The 19,016-nt window shown below is 38.6% G+C and overlaps 1 protein-coding gene across 11 annotated transcripts in view; it reads right to left on the reverse strand.

Moving 5' to 3' along the window:
• The window catches only part of KLF12 (KLF transcription factor 12), a 504,131-nt gene that overhangs the window by 381,178 nt on the left and 103,937 nt on the right, over positions 1-19,016 (reverse strand). The gene's annotated exons all lie outside the window — the stretch shown is intronic.

Here is a 19,016-nt window from a genome sequence, read left to right on the forward strand (position 1 = left end):
TTTTTTTTTTAAAGATTTTTATTTATTTATTTGAGACAGAGAGAATGAGAGACAGAGAGCATGAGAGGGAGGAGGGTCAGAGGGAGAAGCAGACTCCCTGCCGAGCAGGGAGCCCGATGCGGGACTCGATCCCGGGACTCCAGGATCATGACCTGAGCCGAAGGCAGTCGCTTAACCAACTGAGCCACCCAGGCGCCCCTGAAGTCATTATTCTTTACCCCAAAAAAAATCCTTTGCCCAGTTTCCCATTGCAGTCTGTGCAAACCATTAACATCCAGACACTGGAACCTTGTCTTTGAATCAATTTGAAGATTCTTTTCTAATACATATTATAACAGTCATATTTATGCCTCCTAAAACCTCTTCTGATTCACTTCTATAATCTTCCTTCACCACCTCAGCATTCTTAGCCCTCATTTAACAAGTCTGGATTATTGTTAATCTATTAGCCTCTGCTCTTTCCAGTGCACATTACAAACAGACAAATATTTATAATATTTCATCATGTTACTCCTGGTTTCAAGAATTTATCATTTATAAATTGCAATGTCTGGACCCCTGTTGATGACCATGACCTTTAAGGAGAAGCTGAAGTTTCTTCTCCTTCCTCTGGGAGGATTCTCATCACTCCCAACAGGCAAATTTCTAGCACTGTCACCTCTTCACATAAACACAAAAAAAACATTTGATAAAATGAACACATAGTAATCATTTTTTTTTCCAAGTTGAATATAAGTTCTTTTTTTTTTAATTATTTTTTTTCATAGTAATCATTTTTAAACAATCAACCTTAGGGGCACCTGGGTGGCTCAGTCAGTCAAGCGTCTGACTCTTGATTTTGACTCAGGTCATAATCTCAGAGTCCCAAGATGGAGCCCAGTGTCAGGCTCCACACTCAACGGGGAGTTTGCTTGAGATTCTCTCCCTCTTTCCCTCCCTCAATTCGTGCTCACTGTCTCTCTCTCTCTAAAAATAAATCTTAAAAAAAAAATAAAAATCAACCATAGATGTAAAAAAAGACAACTGCATTAACTTGTTGTACAGTAGCTATTTTAAAATCTACCACTAGCATCACATTTAATGGTGAAATGGTAAAGCTTTCCCCACTGCAATCAGAAAAAGGGTATTTATTACCACTACCTCAATTCAACTTATGCTGTAGGTTTCAGCCAGTATCATGAAGACTCATTTTCAAAAATAAAGATAATAAAAAGTAAAACTGTGAATATTCACAGAATTATTATTCATGGAATGATTGTATTAGAAAATCCAAAGACTCTACAGTCACAAAATTAACATATGAATTTAGCATGGTCAATATGCAAAACTCAATATACCAGCAAAAAAACCAACTATAACAATAAATTCAAAAGCCAATAAAATTTATAACACTAAGGAATTAAACACCAAAAAATAACCTTAATAAAAGATGTTCATCCACCCTGAAAAAACAAAACATTATTGAGAGAAATTAAAGAAGTCCTTAAAAAAAGGAAGGATATACCATGTCCATGGGTGGGAAAACTCAATATTAAAATGTAAATTCTCCTATGGGGTGCCTCAGTGGCTGAGTCAGTTAAGCAACTGCCTTCAGCTCAGGTCATGATCCCAGGGTCCTGGGATGGAGCCCAGCATCATCAGGCTCCCTGCTCAGCAGGTAGTCTGCTTCTCCCTCTCCTTCTGCCCCTCCCTCCTCTCGTGCTCTCTCTCACTCAAATAAAATCTTTAAAACATAATAATAATAAAAAAATGTAAATTCTCCTTAAATTGATTTCTACAGATCAATTTAAAAACCAATCAATAAAAGCCCAATCAAAATCCTAGGGCTATGTATTTGTGTGTGTGTGTGTGTCTGTGTGTGTCTGTGTGTGCCTGTGTATGGTACTGTAAACAGTTTCCAAATTTTAAATTAACATGTAAAGAAATAAGAATAGCCAAGGTGATCTTAAAGAAAAAGGACAAAGTTAAGGGACTTGTATTTTCATATTTCAAGGCTTATAAAGTTCTAAATAATTAAAATATTTTGGAATTGATACATAAGTCTAGATAAACTGATCAATAAACTCACAGATAATTGGTCACCCAACTGAGATAAAGGTGGTACTGTCCCGCAATTAGGAAAAGATGGCTTTGTCAGTAAGTGATGCTCAGTCAAAAGAATGCAATATTAGGAAAAAATGTGAATTTTGTCCCCTACACCACACAACATACACAAAAATCTACTCCAGATAAATATAGCCGTAAATATGAAAGGTAAAATAATAAAGTTCCTAGAAACAATAAACGAGAAAATCTTCATAATCTTATGAGGGGCAGAGATTCCACTAACAGGACACCAAAAGCACTAATCATAAGTGGTAGACTAATAAATGAATAATATTAAAATCAAGAACTTCTCTTCATCACAATACATCATAAAGAAAATGTTAAGGCTACTTGTATATAGACAGAAGATAATTGCAATACATGTGACAGAATATCAGTATCCAGAATATATACAGAACTTCTACAAATCAATAAAAAAATATAGAAAACCCAAAAGAAAAAAATGAGTAGACAATTTGAAAAGAAAAAAATGAGCAATTTGAAAAGGGATTCTATGAAAATGGCCAATAAACACATGACAATGTTCTCAGCCTCTTTGGTCATCATGGAAATGTAAACTCAACCACAATGAGATACCACTGCAAATTCAAAGAATGTCTAAAATTAACAATACTGGGGAGCTTGGGTGGCTCTGTCAGTTAAGCGTCTGACTTTTTATTTCAGCTCAGGTCATGATCTGGGTTATGAGATCAAGCTCCACATTGGGCTCTACGCTGGGTGCAGGGCATGCTTAAGATTCTCTCTCTCCCTCCCCCCCTACCCCTGACTCGTGCACATGCTTACTATCTCTCAAAAAAAAAAAAAATCAATAAATTAAATTAACAACACTGATAGTACCAAGTTCTAGTGATGATGTGGAAGAACTAAAAGTCTCATATACTGATGGTGTAAGGGTAACCTATATAAATAATTTGGAAAACTGTCAGTCCTCTAAAGTTGAACATATACATATCTAATGACCCAGCAATTCCACTATCTATCCCTAGATATATACCCAACATAATTAAGTATATATATATTCACAAAGTACATATACAAGAAGATCACAGCAGACCTATGTGTAATAGCTAAAAATATATACAACCCAAATGTCCATCAACAATAGAATGGATACACTGTGGCATAGTCAAATAATGATATACAGCAATGAGAAGTGATGAACATGAAAAATAAAATTCATAACACAGTGTAGAATAAAATTAAACCGTTTTTAATAAGTTACAATGGGACGTCCAGCATGATTCCATTTATATAAAATTCAAAAAGATAAAACTAATTGATGGTGACAGGAGTCAAAGTAGTGCTTATATTTGGAGGGTACTAATGACTAGATAAAAATACAAAGGAGACTTCTGGGTTGGTAATGTTTTAATTTTCTGTCTTGGTGGTAGAGATATCAATATGTCCAGCTGTGAAAATTAACTGAGGCACAGCTTATGATTTACATAATTTTTGTACATCTGTCATTTCATAAAAGCTAATTTATGGGGTGCCTGGGTGGCTCAGTCAGTTGGGTGTCCAACTCTTGATTTCAACTCGGGTCGTGATCTCAGGATCCTGTGATCCACCTCAGTGATTGAGCTCTATGCTCAGCAGGGAGTCAGCTGGAGATTTTCTCTCTCTCTTTCTCTCATCCTCTCTCTCCCCCTCTGCCCCTCCCCCAACTCACATGCAGGCACACGAGCTTTCTCTCTCTCTCAAATAAATAAATCTTTAAAAAAAAAAAAAAAAGCTAACTTAAATTTTTTCCTATAAGAGAAAACTCGATTATACCAATTCATAATCTTAAATCAGATTATCCAAATTATTGGGTAGTGTCCAGTGTATGCATGAGTCACTCCAAAGTGAGCTATCACCCATGGACCAAGCAATTATTAAAAGGGGGCTACATGAGGCATTCTTGACCACAGGAGGGCAAGCAATTAGAAACACACCTGATATCCTAACTCCCTTGAATAATCTGGACCCCTAGCGGCAGTTTTTAACACAAGCAAATTATACAATGCGTTTTGTTTGGAATTTCTACTGTTCATAGCAATATGCTGAATTCTTGTCACTCATCACTAAACGTTATTTGATTGGTGAGATTCGTGTCAAATTAGATGGAGAAAACAACATGGTCCTTCTTCCTTCACTTTATAGTACTGCAGTACTACCAATAACTATTACCACCACTTGGTAAATTAGCTAACCTGTCTGGGCATCAGCCTCCTCATCTATGAAATGAAGGGGTTAAAAGATCTTCAAGTCTTCTTCCATTTATAAGGTTGCAGACCTACAAATCCTATATTTTAAGAATGCATAGGGGTGCCTGGGTGGCTCAGCTCAGTCAGTTAAGTGTCCGACTCTTGATCTTAGGGGTCATGTATTCAAATCCCATGTGGGACTCCATGCTGCGTGGAGCCTACTTTAAAAAGAAAGAGAAAAGAGAAGAGAAAAAGAATGCATAAGTCTTAAAGGCATAAGCTATGAAATGGAATAAATGATTTTGTTGTTTTTTTTTTTAAAGATTTTATTCATTTATTTGACAGAGAGAGAGCGAGAGAGGGAACACAAGCAGGGGGAGCGGGAGAGCGAGAAGCAGGCTCCCTGCCGAGCAGGGAGCCCGATGCGGGGCTCAATCCCAGGACCCTGAGATCATGACCTGAGCCGAAAGCAGACACTTAATGACTGAGCCACCCAGGCACCCCTGAAATGGAATAAATGAATATTGGTTGACAGAGTTTGAGTTCTAACTGTGAATTGGTGAACTTATGATTTAACCAAACTTCTCACTCCCAGGGACTCCTATCCCGCCTTAGGCAGGAATACAATGGAAAACTAATGCAGCAATTGTAACTTAGCATGCCACGTAGCTTTACTAGATGGCACTCTGAAGAGAAATTCTTAGGAGCTCAAAAAGGGACAATGGAGTAAAGTATTTTCACTCTTTCTGCAGCTGAGCCTGTGGACACACCAGTAGCGAATGATCCCCTGGAGGTGGCCTTGGAGAATTCTGCAGGTGAGCAGGGAGCATTTCCTTTCCAATTTCCAAGCACAGTTCCATAAAGCACCACATTATAAGAGAGTTTATCGGTGACTGTAAACCGTATCTTTCCCTACAGTTTTACCACAGCCAGAAATGAATGCGCAGAAATGAATCCGCCACTTTGTCTTGTGTAATTTAAAGGAGTCTATTATTTACAATAGTATCTCAGCAGTAAAAATATAATCCGTAAATCAGGTATGTGCCAGGCAGTGTGGCAGGCACTCCACACATTACCTTAGGTAATCCTCCCTGCGAAGAAGGGGTATTAACCTCCACTTTACAAGTGAAGAAACAGAGTGTGATGGTTATCAAAGTGCACAGCCAGCATCTGAACACACTTTCCTTTGATCCTAGAGTCCACACTCTTTTCCTCATGCCATAGTGCTTCTCCCCAGGAGCGTGTGAGCTGTGAGCTTGACGGACATGCTAGGCCAGAACAAAGTCATGTAAGTTACAGATGTGGCCAGATTTCAGGAGTGCCACCGAGCACCGCAATGGCACAAATCCTCACTGCGGCATCGTCCTGTGGCTGGACCAAGCAGCCACCGAAGAGACGGCTGTTTGCGCTCTCGATTCGGAGCAAAAGCGTCTGCTGGCGTGAGTCTTGCTTGCTGCTGCTGTTCGGGCAGCCTTTTCCATGCCTGCTCTGCGGACTAAAAGGTCTAAATTAAAGTGTAACAGAGTTCCTATTTTCCAGTGCATTTAGTCTTCAATGTAGGTTTGCTCTGAGATGTTGTGTAAGAACACTCCCATACACAATCCAGAAGTCCAAGAAGCCTAGATGTTACCGGAAAGTTAACCCTCCTGTTTTAAGACCATAAACAATTACTGCAGAGTTCATCAGGAGCAGTTAAACTTCCTTAAATCACTTTATTCACCAGATGCTGGATTTAGCAGCCTGTAGCTCTGAATTCAAAACTTACCTTTTCTACTTGCAAGTTCTAGGGCTATGGACTAGGCATATCTCTCTAAAATTCACCTTTTCCACATCCATAGAAATGGCTAATATTAATGTCTACTTTGCAGGATGTTTGTTATGTCTGGGTAATCTAAGAAATGCAACTTGCTGAAGGTCCTCCATAAAAACAGTAGTTATTCTTAGATTTTTTTTTTTATTTAGAAATACTACTTTGGTTTTTAAAACACAGAAGTAATATTATTAAGCCACAGAATCTGCTGGATCCCAAAGGAGATCAGAAAAAAAAAAGTCATATGAACTTCTTGGGTATCCTATATTATTATTATTATTATTAAATCATGCCAATTAAAAAAAAAAGCAGTTACTAAAGTCAACCAGATTTCCAGAAAACATACATTGATATGTCATACTCTCCTTGTACGGAGAAAGGGGCAACAGAGGATGGGTTTATAATTTTTCATAATAATATGATCCAAATAAACTAAAACCCACAGAGGTGGAGTTCACTCTGAAAATCCATTATCCAGAATTCCTATTTATGGAGATTATTTGGCTCTATTTTTTTCTTTTTTAGATTTATTTATTTGACAGAGAGAGACAGAGCGAGAGAGGGAACACAAGCAGGGGGAGTGGGAGAGGGAGAAGCAGGCTTCCTGTGGAGCAGGGAGCCCGACACGGGGCTCGATCCCAGGATCCTGGGATCGTGACCTGAGCCGAAGGTAGACGCTTAACGACTGAGCCACCCAGGTGCTCTGGCTCTATTTTTAAAAACTTAATTACTTAATATTATATCTATTCCAGAATAAGTCAGACTTTGATTTTCAATAACTTCTTCACTCTCTCTTTTATTGCCTCTTTAATATCATTGGTCTTACTCCCTTATTAGGAAATCCACCTCTTGATCTCTTTCACTATGAACTTTAATCACTCATTCACCGAATCAACAGGACTTATCCTAGCCCTAAATCCCTAGTCCTGTTAAAAATAAATGATGCTAGATTTCAGAGAGCACAGATTTCAGCATAATTATAAAAAAATTGCCATGAAAGTATGAATCGAAATAGTATAAAATCTCTGCTTGCAGTACTACAGAAACTAAAGGCCAAAAACTGCTAGCGATTACACCAGTCATGTGTCTGTCTACTGAGCATCTGAAATATGACTGGTCTAAATTAAGCTGTTCTCTAAGTGTGAAATACACACCAGATTTTGGAGACTTTTTACCAAACAAAAACAAAAACAAAAAACCCTAAAATATTTCATTTATCATTTTATATGTTGAAATGGTAATACTTCGAATATACTGGGTTAAATAAATTAAAATTAATTTCATTTGCTTCTTTTTACTTTGTAATGTCGCAATTACGAATTACTTAAGCAGCTTGCATTATATTTCTATTGGGCAGTGGTTATGGTCCCACATTTCAAAGCCTTGCACGACACACTAGGAATTTTCCTGGCCTCTAATTATATTTTATATAGACCTTAAGGACATGTCTACTTTGTCCACTAAACTCCCCAAAGGTATGTTTTCTTGTTTAATCTAGTGTTTAATGTATTTGGATGTAAATGTATCACCAATTGTACTGTTAATTGAGCACAATCTTGAGCCCCTTGGAGAGCTATAATTGTGCAGAATGTATTTGATGCTTGCTGGTACCTGATTTTTATCTCACCAGTTTATTAATCTTCAGTTCTTTGAAAACTCTGCAAAGTGATCTCAAAAGCACTGTGTGTCTTCCAAAAGCACAATCATTCATGTACAGCCATGCCCGAACTCAAGTGTCAAAGGCTTTCCATAATCCTTATAGCCTATTAAAACTAAAAGATTCCCAGAGGACCAGAAATATAACATAGCATCCACTGTAACGTCCTGAGAAGTAGCTGTATTTCAATCGATAAGATACAATGTAATGTATTCTGCATCACATACCTGCCCCACTGCTGATGGGAAATGCATCGGGCAGTATACATCATTAAACACAGCCAAGTATATTATGTTACGGCACCATTTGGAAACTCAGGCCAGACAATCCTCCTAAATTTCTAAATGTCAAACCTACTGACAATAACATCTTCATCCATTCTGTTTACTGGTGCTCCTTCTATGTTTCTTCTTAGGCAGTCCTCTGAGTAAACAAACTTGAATCACTGAGTTTGTAATTTTCATAATGTATAAATTCGTGAAAGATTTCATTATACATTTAAGGAATTTTCCAGCTCTTTTACAGACATGTGACAGTACCTAACAAACAATCACATATTATTAACTTTTATCAACCCTCATTTTTTTTTTCACAGATGTGCATGTGGAGACAATGTCTTCAATCCCATGATCTCCACCAAATATCTCTCCTCTGCTCAGGTGGGGACCCATCCCTACCAGGCCAAGTAAGCAGGGCTATACTCAACAGACACTGGCTCACTGGTGAATAAACCTTTGACGTCAGAGAGGGGGTCTACCTGGTAAAGAGCACATGGATTGATTTCTTCTAAATCTGCAGAAATACTTTAAGAGTTGACTGATCCCTACACCTCCCAAGGGAGGCCCCCAGGGGAGTGGACTTCCTGAACCCACAACCTAGGACAACCTGGAAATGCTAGGCCATGCATGAAGTTATCAGAAGGCAAATTCAGTGCTTCCCAAACTTCAAAACATCCTCAAACTGTCTGAGGAAATTAGTATCTCAGCGTACCTGTGACCACCCACAGCACGCCACTTGGGAAGCTCTGCGCTCATTTACTGAGGGAGCTACAAATCTAAATGCTAACAGGAGCCAGGAGGGTGAAACAGAGGAGTGCAGCCTTTCGAGAAAAGCTACAAGTGGGAGGGAGAAAGGTTGCCCTCTCCGGAGAAGGCCACTGCTCCTCAACTTCTGACAACATCTGCCCTGTAGCTACATTCAAATGAAATGAAGAATCTATAGCCCTTTATGAAATTTTCTAGTTAAAAAAACAATGGCTGCAATGCTGAACTGACAAAAACCAGACAACACAAAAACACTGGCCACACATCAGCCAGTTCATGAGAGGTGTTGCACTGTTTTGACCTTCAGATTCAAAATACCTAGGAGGCCAAGAAATTACAAATTAGAGAGACCCTAGATTTATCTGGGCCTTTGCCATGGTGAGCCAAGAAGAACAGAAATTCACACAATAAAACATGATGCTTCTTACAGAAGCATCAATTTTACTTGTAGGGTTTTGTTTTTGCTTTTTTTTTTGAAAATTTACATTAAAACAAACTGAGTGTATTACGAATACAGTTCAAAAATCGTATGATTTGATGTAAAACAGGAGAGTCAGGATACATCTACTACCTGTGGCAGGCTACTTTCAACCACATACCTGGGATTATTTCCTTCCTGAGGAAAAAGTTTGAAAAGTAATCTACTGGGTAACCAGCAGAGAGGACAAGAACCTCTTAAACTGGCTCTGAATAAAGTAAGATTTTCAAGGATTCTTCCAGAGCTTGAAGTTTTTAAGCAGTCCTGAGCCACTTAGGTTGCTACTTCAAATGTAATCTGCATCCTCAGAATGTTCTAGAAGGCTCCTGGAAGACTGAATTTCAGCAGTTCAGGCCTGCCAGCCCAGTGGACAGAGGGCACCCCACTAACACAGTAGCACATTTGCCCCATTCTGTACCAGTAAATAGTTTTCTTCATGTGTTCTGCCTTTGTTTATGGGTAATGAATAAAACATGAAAATTGCTATTTGGAATATAAAACACTGTAGTTCTTGCAAATGGTAAAGTTATGCTGGCTGTAGTTTAGGGTACTAAGGCTGTTATTTATAGAATAAAACCCATTATCACTACTCAAATATTGAACAAGAATAGTTTGTGTTCAAAGATAAAAATTGCCACAGGGGACTACTGATATAGGAAATATGGCTGGAGAGATATGGGATGCATATTAAAATTTATATACTGAAAAGAAAAATGTATTTAACAGGTATATTTAATATTCCAGTAGCATCGACTGGAATTGTTAAAGTTATATTTGCTGACATTTCAATTATAACCTTCTATTTTCAGTGCCTTCAGTTCAATCCAAAAATTTTCTCCAGGCCCAAAAGTAATGTACTTTATAAGGTCTTAGTCTGCCAATGATTTTTTGGTAGTGTTCAGCACATTGAAACTTTCAGGGAAAAGACCAAAGGCAAATCTGAATGTTTTTCCTCACAAGATCACCAAATTTTGAAATGAATATAGTAGGGATTTAAGACAATGTTTTTCCAAGTGAAGCAGAGAGGCTGAGTTTGCCACTGTTAGTTAAATAATACCTAATGGAGTCAGGAATCAAACCAAGGGATTTTCACTCCAGATCCATGCTCCTAACTATTATAGTTTATTGCCTTGGCATTATCATAATTTGATATAAATATTTGCATATGTAGCAATTTATACATAGTATTAGTACACCATATATAGTATTTATAGTATTATATACCTATGATTTTATTTTTTTAAGTTTATTTATTTTAGTAATCTTTACACTCAGTGTGGGGCTTGAACTCAGGACCCTGAAATCAAGAGTCACATGCTCCTCCAACTGAGTCAGCCAGGCCCTCCTACCTATAATTTTAATCTATTTCATAGACTTCAACTTCTTAGAACTCTTACTATTAATGCTAACTTAATGGTATGTAACCTTCAATGCAATTACAATTTGTACATATAATTCTTTGTGCAATTTCTTAAAGTCCCCACTAAATTGCATTTTCAATCGCTGTGGGGCATTCTAGGGCTTACTGAAGTTGCTCAGCCTCTCTAGGACCCAGTTTTCTCATTATAAAACAGGAATAATAACAGCACTTATGTTGGAATGGCTCTGGGGATGAAATGCAAAAATATAAGTAAAGTGCTTAGCACAATGCCCAGCACACAGGAAGCAGTAAGTAAATGTTAGTCATCATCATTATTGTTGCTGATAATAATTTTACCCACCCTTTGTCCTTGTGACTTACACAGGGCTTGGCACGTGAGAGGTGTTCAGTAAATAATAATTAAATAAATTAAGAACTACTTTAAGACTTTTTAAACAACACTCCCTGCCCCCGCCCCACTCCCATACATGCAAATATACCCTTTCTCTCCATTGGCCAGCTCTCAAACATGATTTTGTTTCTTCTACCTGAAACACAACTCCCAATCCTAATTTTCATCTAGCTAACTCCTACTTTTCATCTAAGTTTTGGCTCCCTTTCTTCTTTTATGGGAAGTCTTTTCTTAAACTGGGAGCCCATTATGCGCACCTGCTTGTGCTTTTTCACTGGGTTCTCTTCTTGTTCCTAACTATCAAAGCACTTAACACCAAGTCTTCTTGATGTTTTTTTTTTTTTACTTGCCTTAATACCCAACTAGATTGCAAACTCTTTAAGACAGACACCATTATTTACCACTGTAAAGGTACACAACATAAGAGATGTTCAAAGAACATGTTTAATGAATGAACAAATACATACTTCTATCTGAGCAACATTTCCATGGTTCTCACCCTCCCCAACAAATATCATAGTGGATTTGATATTTGGTTCAATTTTAGAAATGAACAAAAAGGGAAAGACACTTAAGATGTTTTGTTTTTAAGTGAACAACAACAAAAAAAACTTGGACAAATTCCTCCCAAAAGATACCCAAATGGTCACAAACATATGAAAGGTATGCATCAACATTAACCATTAGGAAAATGTAAATTGAAACCATATGAGACACTAATACACAGCCATCAAAATGGCAAACAAAAACAGCAAGAAAGTATGCATAATAGCAAGAACGTGGGGCATCTGGAACTTCCATATACTACTGATGAACATCTACCTCGGTACACTTAGGAAAACTGCTTGGCAGTATCTACTAAAATGAAAACATATTCCTTAAGGCTCAGCAAACTCCACTTCCAGGAATATGCCACAGAGAAATATGCACATGTGTATATATTCACATGGAATACCCCTAACAGCTGAAAACTGGAAACAGGAAAATGATCACCAACAGTCAAGTGGATAAATCAATCTGTGGAAGTTTTTGATAAATTCATACACTGGAATATTATACAGCAATAAAACAAAAGAACACTACGGATACATCTCAAAAACATCATGTTGGGTGAAAGAAGCTGAACTCAAAAGACTACATGCTATACTCGTGTTGTGTTAAGGGATACAGTTGTCTATGGCGACAGAAGTGAGAGTAGTTGACTCTCATGTGAGTGGCTATGACTTGTGCTGGGTGGTTGTTGAGTATAGATGTTCACTTTGTGGGAGCTCATCCATTTGTACACCTGTAATATGTGCACTTTTCTGCATGTGAACTGCCCTTCGGTGAAAAGGCGAACTAAAAATAAATAAGGGGCGCCTGGGTGGCTCAGTCATTAAGCGTCTGCCTTCGGCTCAGGTCATGATCTCAGGGTCCTGGGATCACGCCCCGCATCGGGCTCCCTGCTCAGCGGGAAGCCTGCTTCTCCCTCTCCCACTCCCCCTGCTTGTGTTCCCTCTCTTGCTGTGTCTCTCTCAGATAAGTAAAATCTTTAAAAATGAATAAATAAAGGTCCTCAACCTTAAAAAAAAAAAAGTCGACACAGATGATTCACACAACTCCAAGAAGTCTGAAATCCTCTGAACCTGACTAGTCACTTGATTCTATCTGAGATCTCATCTTGATCTTATTTCTAACTCTTCTCTTTACTGGCAAATTCTATTTTAATCTATTTGCTAAATATAGACTTCATACACGCAGGTTTAACATTGCCATAAAAAGGGATGGAACAGCAGAAATGGGGTCATGATCTTTTTATTACAAATTTTTTTGAAAAAAGAAGAGGTTTTCCTGAGAGAAGCTGGCAACTGTCACGAGAGAAAATGGATACACACATACATCCATGTATTTATATTTATACTTATGCAAACATCTCAAACAAATGGTCTGAGTTGGAAATAACTGGCCAAAGAGCAGTGAAAGGCCTGGAAAAGCAGAGCCCTGGCGTATCCAAGATGGCCCACGCTAAGGGAAGAAGCAAAGAAGGGGTAAGAAAGCATCCGGGCTGACGGTTCTAGCACTATCACCAGGAGGCACGTCAGCTCTGCAACAACCCGGGAGGGGGCACAGGGCCCTGGATTATTTAGTGGTGCCTGCCAGCGTAGGAAAATGTGAGAAATTAGGGTTGGAATAACCAAGACCATGAGAAGGCCTTTAAAAGTCCTTGTAATTATTGCCTTTTACTTTCTTTTTTTTTTAATTAGAAGCATAAAGGCAACATACTCAATAAGCTAAACTCTGACAGGATCTTACCAATTTTAAACTAGTAAAATGTGGCTACACAATGGATTCTTCATTTTCAAGCCCTTGCTCACTAGAAATTTTTCAGGCTCTCCCTCCCTCACCGCTCCCCGCCCCATTATTCTGCTTTCTTATGCATAATACATGGCTAATTATCTCTTGCAAAAGTGACTTAATATGCAGAAATGCCCTAAGGGTGAGCTCACCACTGCTGAAAAGGTATACAAAATAAATCCATACATATCATTTCAAGAAGGCAAATCCTCCTCTGGGAATGGGTCACTGTTCAAAACATTCAGAAATTAGATTTTACCAGACATTTTGTCTGTTTCATTGGAAATTATGTTTAACTCCCTAACATTCAAATATTTAGGCATCATCCTGGTCTTTTAACAGATCATTCAGTAGAACCTATTGCTCTGAGAAGCCACATCAAGTTTTTATTCTTTACCAATGACAACAACCAACCAATGTCAGGCATGCTTTATTCATCTAATAGAAACCACAAAATGTGTATATATTTCTATTCCCATACTATTAACTCTCCATATGAAGACTTCAAGCTGAAAAGAGTTTTTTCGCTATAAAGTAATTCCATTTCATTGTAAACTCTCTTCAGATAACAAATATATTCATCATAAATCAGTAAAATTACTATAGAACTATCACAGAGAATGAAGCTATGTTGTTTGTGTTGAAAATTGGATTTCTCTGTCCAGAAGCTTACTCAAAATAGGTCTTTTTAACTTAAAAGTCCCTTGCAATCAAAGATCTGTATGTTTAAATCAAAGTAGGAAACAGATCAACATAACTTTGCATCTCTTCATGTAATTAGACCGCAAAATAAAATTTCCTCTTTTCTGGGAAATTTCTCTTTCTGATGGAAAATCCTTCCAATTTTAACATTTTAAGAAGATAAAAATCTACTCCTTTAACAATGTCCTCAGCAAAAGCAAAAGCAATAGCAATTGTCCAGACTACAAACCACATGGAAACCCTCTGGTCTTTTCTTTCAGCTTCCCCCGTAAGAGTAACAGAAACTCCATCGCCGATCTCTGTGCTCAGTGTCACGGCCTGTACATTAAGTACAAATGTCAGGCAGTCATAAAATCTCAACAATTCCAAACTCTTTGGGGATCAAACATAAAATGGCATTCTGTTGAGTGGGAAATCCCATGGCCTGTGGCCATGTCTTCCAGGGGTTTGACATGCTGGAAAAGAAAAACACAGCCTGCCTTTAAAACGAGGTCATTCTTACATGGAATTCGGTTGTAAAAAAAAGGCTTTACAAGCCTCATATTTATATTGGCTAAAATATCTTTTCATGCATATATAAACTTCAAGCAGCCATGCCAGAAATTTCAGCAATTCTTTGTTAATTGCACAGTTCTCATGGACTAAAGCAACTTCTATCTAGTCAAAGTGACACAAAAAAGCAAGCAGCGCCTGCCAGTGATGGATTCAAGTGCTCTACTGCTGTTCAGCATATCCGGGTCTGAAGAAAGAAGATGGGTATCTAATCACTACAGGACAAATCCCACAAAGCCAGCAGCACCTTACGGATGCCTAATACATCACACCGGAGGTCTGAGTACAGGCAGGACACTTGACAGGATGCAATGATTTAGAATGCACTCCAATTTTTAAGGAAGTCAGTGTTAGAGCCAGAAACAGGATAAATGAAAACTTTTAAGACACATGTTTTGAGATTTATAATTAGGTAGAGATAGAGAAGGGGAAGGAGATTAGACAAGTGTTTAGACTTTTCCATCAAAATATGGAATGGGAAAAAGATTTTAACACCTGCCACTTCCTTTGCAATTGTGAAGAAAGATGACTGACAATTCTCATGGGTTTTCATTACCATCAAGATCCAGCACCTTCCAAGTCTCCTACTACATAACTGTGTCAAGCAAACCCTATCTCTGAGAAAAAGTGCTTTCAAGTAAAGGCAACGCAGAGAAAAAGGAGGCACGAAAAGAAAAAAGCATTTTGGATTAAACTCAAAAAGATCAGCTGGGTGTCAGGAGTAAAATCATTTTGACTTGTTACTAATAAGTTCATAAAATTGCTTCTCACATCTGGAAGGATCAGGCAATTGACTTGATAGCATACTCACATTGTTTTTATCAAGGATAAAAAAGAGACGACTTAATATAATAATCCTAGTCTATTAATTCTACTCCGGTCTAAGGAGATAAGGGTCCTAAAAGTTGACGGTTGATGATACTTCCATGTCTCTAAGAAACTTTTAATAGGGGGCGCCTGAGTGGCTCAGTTGTTAAGCATCTGCCTTCAGCTCGGGTCATGATCCTGAGGTCCTGGGATTGAGCTCCATCTTGGGCTCCCTGCTCAGCGGGAAGCCTGCTTCTCTCTCTCCCACTCCCCCTGCTTGTGTTCCTGCTCTCGCTAACTCTGTCAAATAAATAAAATCTTAAAAAAAAAAAAGAAAAGAAAAGAAAAACTGTTAATAGAAGAAGCTACAAACAGGACATGATATTCTTTTTTTTTTAAGATTTTATTTATTTATTTGGAGAGAGACACAGCAAGAGAGGGAACACAAGCAGGGGGAGTGGGAGAGGGAGAAGCAGGCTTCCCATTGAGGAGGGAGCCCGATGCCGGGCTCGATCCCAGGACCCTGGGATCACGACCTGAGCCGAAGGCAGACACTTAACGACTGAGCTGCCCAGGTGCCCCAGGACATGATATTCTTGAGATAACGATACTGGAGATCCTGGGAAATTACTAAGGGGGGCGAGGGTGGAGGAGGTGCCAGGAGGGAGAAGGAGAGAGGGAGGGAAGCAGGAGGAAAGGCAGGGAGGGAAAGAAGGAAACAGAAACAACACTAGCTTTAGTGTAAGATCAGAGAGAGAGCTTGGAGCTGGCTAGTACAGGCACATGAGAGCTGACCATGGACGTCTCTACATAACCCCGTAACTGCACTTCTGTAGCTTGAAATCCATCACGGTGTCTGTGTTGGGCCCAAGACTGATTTTCCAATGTAGAAAAGATGATGAATGATAGAGAGAAAAGGAGGCAGAAAAGTAAATCTAAAAAGCACACCAACCCCCACCCCTACCCAGATGCAACCACTACTGACCACTCCAATCTGCCAACACATCCAACCCACAGACACCTCATTGGCCCTCTCTTTTTCGAAGATGTTCAGGAAAGTCATGCAATATGAAGAAGGAAGAATCAGATCATGAATTTTTGTTTTGCTGAAACTAACTTAATCTAAACCTATCCATCGTGCGCGCGTGCGTGCACACACACACACACACACAAAATCTCAAAAAGTTTTAAATTTTAAGTATCGCTGCTATTCAGTGGAATATAGACCTTTCGACCCGTATTTCTCAATGTCGGCTACACATCAGAATTCTCTAGGAGCTCTCTAAACTCTTTGAGCCATCTGAATGCCTGAACAATGACAAGTGAATCTCTGGGGTTGGCGCTCAGGCAGCCATAGGTTTAAGCTGATCCCAATGTGCAGCCAGACCTGAGAACCACGGCACTAGACCTAACACGTCTTACTCCTTGCTCTACACTAGTGATTCTCAACCTGAGCTGTATACTCCCAGATTCCCTTGGGAGGCTTTTAAGCATACAAATGCTCAGGCCCCACCCTGAAACAACAAAATTAGAATCTCCGGGGAATGGAAACACTTGCTCTGGAAACTAAACTGAAGCTGTGATTGAAAACTAATGCTCTTTGCACATTATCCATCCTAAGCTTTCTTTATGGAATTCCTTAAACTATTATAACTTTCCTGATTTTATATTCAACTTCTGTACCATTTCTAGTAGTACTAAGCCTTAAGGAACAACACTAAAATGACTTCAACACTTGCATCAAAAACAAACTCAGGACTGAACTTCCTGTTTACTGGCAGATGTAGGAAGTTCCTAGGGCTGCTGTAATAAAGTACCACAAGTTAGGTGGTTTCTAACAACAGTTACTTACTCTTTCACAGTTCTGGAGGCTATAAGTCCAAAATCAAGGTGTAATTAGAGCCATGCTCCCTCTGAAGCCTACAGTGGAGAAAGCGTTCCCTGCCTTTCTCTTAGTTTCTGGTGTTGCCAAGCAATCCTTGGTGTCCCATGGTTTGAAGACACCTCACTTTGGTCTTTGCCTCCACCATTACATGGTGTCCTCCCTGTGTAGTCTATGTCTCTTCTAAGAACACCAGTCGTATTGGATTAAGGGCTCAACCTACTCCAGTATGACCTCATCTTAAGTAATTACATCGGCGACAACCCTATTTCCAAGTAAGGTCACATTCTGAGGTGCCAAGGAGGCCATGAATTTTGGGAGGGAATACTATTCAACCCTGTCCAGCAGAAAAGAGGTGAGGGGGGAGGGGAGAACAGCAACTATGGTAAGAAGCATCAGATGTCGACTGTGAACAGGTAGTAGACTAACCAAGTTTCTAGGAACCTCAAAGAAAATAAAAGGGGTATGGAAAATGCAGTCAGAGTCAAGAGTGTCCCTAAGAGACTCATCTAGAAAGAGATACTAAGCCTTAACAGTTTATCACTACGAGTGCAATGGAACCCTTCTTCCAACACCCAGCCTCTAAAATAACAAGTTGCCTACAGCTTAGAAGTTTTTACATTCATATTTCTGCTGTCAGTGCTATAGCAATGCCCCGGAAAATTCATATGAAAACTCAAGCATTTTCCAATAGATACACTGTCATACAAAGGATTATAATGGTAGTACCATGTTCTAATGCGGAAGGGGCATTATAGAGGAAATGTGCTTTGTAGAATAAACTACCTCTAACAAACTCATACCCAATCACCAACCATATTTCAGAGAAAATACTTCCTGAACTCCAACTTCATATTCTAACAAATACCCAGCAAAACAGTAAATTCTCCTTGATTTAGCACCTTGGTTGTCCATCTAATGGTTTATACATTGAATTGTCCTCACTAGCTATAGATGGCACAGAAGTTTCCTCCCCTCCCCAATAACCAAAGAAATAGATGGGTACATGTATCATTCTGTCATACTCAAAAACTCTGTGATATGCTTGCAGCCCCAGTGATAAAAGCAGCAATTAGCTGGACTACACCAGAAAGAGTAAATGGGCATTCGAAGGAGAAAACACATACAGTATACATGTAGCACAAAAATTACTGACCGTAATCATAATTCCTCAGGTACAAAGTAGTTTGGTCCCCAGATACATTTCATCTTTTTTGACCTCACTGACCTCATAAGTATCTTATAAACTGCCAATATAAACAAGTTAGTGTTGTTCACTTAACCACTAAAAAGATGAGCAGAATCATTTATTTTAGGCCAAATTTTATTTTCATGAATGAAGATGCATTAAGAAAGAAAAATACAAAATCTCTCTAAAACATAGGAAATTAGGAAAAACTCCCATTAGATAGATTTTTATTGATTATTTCAGTTCCAATAAACTTCAAATATTTGAGACTCTACACAGTACCCGCCTCCCTGACACTTCTCAAACTTTAATGACTCAGTGTCTTCCTAACTACATTGAGTTCTCAACATAAATAAGGCAAAAGAAATCTCCCTTTATAACTAGCTCAGAGAGAAAAAAAATCTCTTCTATTTACTAGGCTGACATTTACTTTGATCTCTTACAGGCTCTTTCAGATAACAACTTATATATATAATAGAGTTAAAAGTAAGCAAACTC

Source organism: Leptonychotes weddellii, chromosome 3 (assembly GCF_054177405.1).
Source record: "Leptonychotes weddellii isolate Sample4059 chromosome 3, ASM5417740v2, whole genome shotgun sequence".
Classification (NCBI taxonomy): Eukaryota; Metazoa; Chordata; class Mammalia; order Carnivora; family Phocidae; genus Leptonychotes; species Leptonychotes weddellii.